The sequence below is a fragment of the Nomia melanderi genome, chromosome 4, assembly GCF_051020985.1.
Source record: "Nomia melanderi isolate GNS246 chromosome 4, iyNomMela1, whole genome shotgun sequence".
NCBI lineage: Eukaryota > Metazoa > Arthropoda > Insecta > Hymenoptera > Halictidae > Nomia > Nomia melanderi.
In genome coordinates, this window is record NC_135002.1 from 17,188,420 (window position 1) to 17,193,905 (window position 5,486).

The 5,486-nt window shown below is 39.2% G+C and overlaps 1 long non-coding RNA gene across 1 annotated transcript; it reads right to left on the reverse strand.

The window, feature by feature from the left end:
* Window positions 1-467: 467 nt before the first annotated feature.
* Window positions 468-4,797, reverse strand: LOC116425298 (uncharacterized). Its single transcript, XR_004234664.1, has 4 exons — window positions 4,733-4,797; window positions 4,374-4,428; window positions 1,476-1,567; window positions 468-601 (listed from the first exon to the last, which is right to left on the reverse strand). It is a non-coding gene; the product is annotated as an uncharacterized LOC116425298 (long non-coding RNA).
* Between the last annotated feature and the right edge of the window lie 689 nt (window positions 4,798-5,486).

Below are 5,486 nucleotides of genomic sequence, written 5' to 3' on the forward strand. Positions count from 1 at the left end.
AATTCGGCCCATAGGGGGTTAAAGTATTCAGAAAATGTTTGAATTCACTTGATTAGAGTATAATTATGCGTACTGGTTCTTTACATGTTTCTCAAAATATTTATAAAACGTCATATAATATGATGATACATATATGTACATATAATTCATTCCATCTCCAGTGACTAACAGAGTTAGCAAAGCTAACCTAAGGCGAAAGGATTCGCAAAATTTGTAAGTGGGCAGTCATAATACAATAGAATCCGCAGATCAAGGACAATATGCGTGTATCTAGCCACGATTAATCTGGATTTCAGTGTCAGTGCGATAGACGGAAAGCTTGAACAGTCTAGTAGCTCGTATTCGTCGTTTCCCCGGCCGCTGTTGCCGTGATATCGAATGTCACTCGCAGGATCCGTCATTTCATTCGGGCCGATTCGACCGCACGTCATTGCGGTAAGATCTCCACCCACCCCTCCCGATTACGCCTGATTTTCTGTCCAGGTGCTTCATCGAAATTCCCTTGAATTTGCAGAGACCGCAGAGGATAGGGGTAGTCCTGAAGTCGTGCCAGCCAATCGGACTAATATTAATACTGGTGTTCATGAGCCGCATCATGTACCTAACATTCAAGGAATTTTTGTATCTAATGATGAGAAAGTTGTAAAGTCTACATTAAACAGAGCAAAAATCATATTTTAACTATAATACAGATAAACAAACGCTGGGTCATTATACAGATTTCTACTTTTATTCGTTATAAGTAAACTTGTATTGACTAAATGAGAATTTTTATTTGTTACGTATACAAAGTTTGTGTTCGATAAGTGAAAAGTAAAATAATCATTTATTAGTGTCACATGTAGGTGGTCAATTCTTCGTCCAGATCGAAAAATTCATTTTGGTGTGATATATCGAATGAACCAAATTGGATTAGCAACAGTAGTGAATATTTTTAAGACAAAAAACACTCACACATAAAAATGCCAAGTTTCATATTGGCACACAAAATATCTCCGTTATTTTTGGCTCAAAAAACGTTCAAGAAAAAGTTACACTATTTTCAGAGATATATCTGACTGGAGTAAACATAATTATTTTTGGCACATAAAGATATGTTTAAATCCACTAATTCTGAGAAACATTAAAACCTTAACCTCTTGCCCTACAATATCGTGTCAGACTCGTGATGAAGATTTCAAATAGAATTTAACAAATATAAATATCACTTAACTCTTTTAAGTTCAAATTGAATATTATTTTTTTATTATTAATTGTAATGCTTCTCAGCAAGCGTACACATAAAATAAGTATAGAATTTTCCTCTTTTTCTAATGAATTATGAACAATAAAATATTGTTGTTGAGCACAATTGGAAAAGAAATCATAGGATAAGAGGTTAAGAGTGTTAAGTATTTAAAAAATAGAGATACGAAAAATTTTGTCAAATATTCACGAAAACATGAAACGTACAGAAGAAATATAAAAATGGGTACCTTGATACTTAATTGCCCGCACAATAGTGAACCCTTTGCAGCCGAATGTCACTATAATGGTGACTTCAAGCTTTGATACCTGAAATCAAAAGCTACGAAAAAATAATTTAATTAATCGAATAACACACGACACGTGGTGTCTTTTCCCTAGTATATAATGTATGTTCGTTGAATAATTCAGCTTTTTATGGAAAGAGTTTCCGAAAATTTGAAAAATTCTCAACCGCAAAGGGTCGAACAAATAGACCAATACCTTATATCACCCACGACAGGTAGATCTTTCCCGATGTCCTCCCCTGTAACTCAAAGCCGCGATACACGTGTCCAAGGGTGATCGGAGCATCGAATCATTAATTGATTTGATTGATACTATCTACGCACGTCGACGGTTGCAGATGTTGAATAGGCAGGCCGTATCGGTGGTTTGACTGCGGTATGTCCAGAGGATTCGTACGTATCCGAGCGGGCGCATACAGGCCGTGGGGGCAAGTATGTGGCGCACGCGAACGCCTATTCCCACGTGCGTACACGCATCAGCGAGCGGCAAACGTGCTCGTACGAAGCGAGCGGTTCGAGGTGAGGGCCTAGCACGAGCACACGTGTACGCCGAATGTCATTTGTCATCGCGGCTAATTTGCCACGTTCTGAGATACGGTGACGCCTCTGACGCGGTCATTATTAAGATGCGAATTAGTAACAATTTGCGCCGGATTTAGTCTGGACTTGATCTGTTTATGGCCCACACGGATTAGGCTTCCGGACCTTGCGCGTAAATCAATATTAACCGGCAGGAGAGCCCATCCGAGTCGCGGTGTTATCGAATACACCGGATCATCAAGGTCTTCTGATAAGGATACGAAACGAACGGCTTGGTATACGGGTCCTGAATGTACACCGCTTACTGCCGGGGTCGCAAAGATCTGTCATTCGTCACCGTGGCTATGTCTTATTCTCCAAAAATGGGACCGTGGAATGATAACGACAGTCTTGCTATGTGAAAGGTAATTTCTAATATGTACAATATTTGTAATATTCTTAACCTTTTGTACTCGGAAGTTCCCCACTAGAAATATTTAACATTTTTTGACCAGGCAAAGACGATATTCTTTGAAACTGCCTCGAAGGGAAATCACAAGTACATTGGAGAACAAAGCTATTTTATTCCAATATTTCACGTATCGTGGCATTATACAAAGTTCAACATTAAATATCAGATTTTATAATACACATAAAGTGTCAAATCTAGTGGTGACTGAGAGTCACCTTCCGAGTGCAAAAGGTTAATATCGGAATAGACCTTTCTTCAACATTTTACGTGAAATTTAATAAATGTTTATATATACGTGGTTGAAATCACGTCGCTTGAAAGTATAATTCTTCGTTCATGGATGTCCAATTTTTGCAGTATACTTATTCGTACAAGAGACATGTAATTTTAACAGCTTGATGACCGGTGAATTTGTTTGCGAAAGACATTTTTCGACTTTAATATACATACTTTACTCACGTATGATACGCTAAAACGATTTAAATGATCTCAACTGGCGAATACAATCTAGAACGCTCTTACAAACATCTATCATTGCTTTCAGGTATAAATTAATGTAAGTGCAAATATAAAAAAACTCATGAACAACTCGAATATTTCTCACTTTTCAGTTTTTTGCTTATAACACAGAGGATTTTAAGCTTTTAAAGAATTGTTGTATCGATATTGAAGCTGAATGTCTACTAATAAGAAATCTATGAAAAAAATGTTGATTCTAGGTTTTAACTATTAGTTTTTCGCTGTTAAATCTGAACTTATCCGATTCGCCTTGGTCTACCCTACTCGTGACCGGTCAGCAAGATGTTAAGAGCAATAATGAAGATTAGAGTAATCAGTATCAAGATAAAAACAATAGGTCAAAGAATTAAAGGGAAACTTTGTGCTTAAAATTGAAATTCTCTTTAACTTTTTGCCTTGCTATTATTTAATGTTTTACCTATGAATTAAATTCATCTGAACGAATTCCTTAAACACTCAATTACTCGTCAGTATCTTTATGTAGAAACTAAAACATAAGTTTAAGATATAACAACAATTATTTAGGGAATATATCAACAAAGTATCCATTGCGAGAATTTGTTTTACAGCTACTAGAACATAAATCATCAAGCTTAGAATTAGGTGAGAGTCTAACATAAGATATTCTCTTATACTCTTCATACATACACTCAAGTGAACATATCGTCCTTCAACACCTCTAAAATATTCGATTCGTTGTTTTAAATACTACATCCTTAAAAATTTCATTTCATCTAAACAATTTTTTTTTAGTAATAAAGAAGTAGCAAAATTTTATAAAGACTGAAATACGAAAGAATTCCTTAAGAGACCTCCGTATCGTGATAGCTTCGAAAAGACACTTCTCATTGATAAAACTCAAAGTCTATACTTCACATATCACAATCCTCGCTTTCCTAATTCTTTTTAGCCCTACTCATACAGACTGAAGATTGCTTACATCATTGTTTTAAGTAAATAAATAACTTTAAATTAAATTTCATAGATTCCTGTAAAGAAACATAGACACACGTATGTTCGTTGAATACAGTTTAACAAGTCAATAAATTTCTAAGCTATTATATTCAACACTTTTCTTTTAAAAAATCCTAAATACCGCCTTACTCTCTTAACTATCACACGAGGGATTCTTGTTAAAAACATTTGAATTAAAGTATTTCAATCTTAAGGAAGTTACAATTTAATTACCGACCATCACTTTAACTGAAATCCCAGGAAATGAATATACAGACAAAAAACAATTATTTAGATTGTAAATTTATAATGAACATCACCGCGCAATTCCATTTAGTCCAACACCAAAAGCACCTTTGATAATTTAAGACACTTACCGATGTTCCCTGGAATTACCCTGAAGTAACCGCAGCCTCTCGTCTCCACATAGACCTGCGAACCCAAGAAGAAACATTACCAAACGAAATTTTCAAATTCTTCCAACAACTGCGACGCAAATGCATTTTCTTGAAGCGAAATATACACCCAAACCCCGTTCAACAAGTCTAGCAACCCCGAGACCTGTTGGAGGTGCGAAACGATCGCTTTCCGAAGGGCAACAACGGTCCGCGTTCGAGGGGGTATTACTCCAAGGAAGAAAACCGAGGAAGTTCCATAAAAAGCAGCAAGAGTAAGAGGAGGGGGAGACGCATCTAGGAACAGCCGGGTAGGTAGGTGTGAGTCGAGGTCCGCGTACCTTTGGCTCCGAGGGTGGCATTATATTGCGGGTTGTCTCGGTTCAGAAACTTTGTACTGTGGTCGCGGCGAGGAAGTGAACGCGCGCGCGACGGTGGTGGCGGCGACGAGGGGGCAGGGTTTCGTGGAGCGGGGCTAACTGGGAGGGTGGAACAGAAGTGGTGCCGGACTTTGAATACGACCATTCTTTACGACCACCCCATGCAAAGATCGCCCGCACGCCGTCGGTATTTACCCAGCGACACCAACTCGCGGACCGTTTCGTGAATCGAAGCGAAACAGACGAAAGGAGAAAGGGGAAGATGGACACCGTCCTGCACATAGGAAAGGGAGAGGTCGTCGCTGGAGGGGCTGGGAGAGTCGTCGAGAAGTCCAAGAGGGCGAAATAGGATGGTGGTGATGGTGGTCGTGACAGTGGTGGTGGTGGCGGCGGAGGTGGTGGTGGCCGCGGTGGTAGGGTAGAAATAGAGACCTGTTCGGAGGGAGAAAGATAGTGAAAAGAGGGCCAGCGCGGAAGACAGAAAAGGAAGGACAAAATACGAGGGAACGGAGTCGACGGAGAACAGTTCGAGTTGGCGTTTCTCGTTCGTCGACCGGCACCACCCTCGCCTAACATCGCACAATACGTTTCTACCTACCCTCCGCCACCGTCCATAGACTGGACGCTGCATTGTCTCTGGTGAATGGGGTCTTGCAAGATTTATTTCGTATATTTCACTTGCCGTTTCAATAGCGCGATAGCGGCTCGCGCTGCC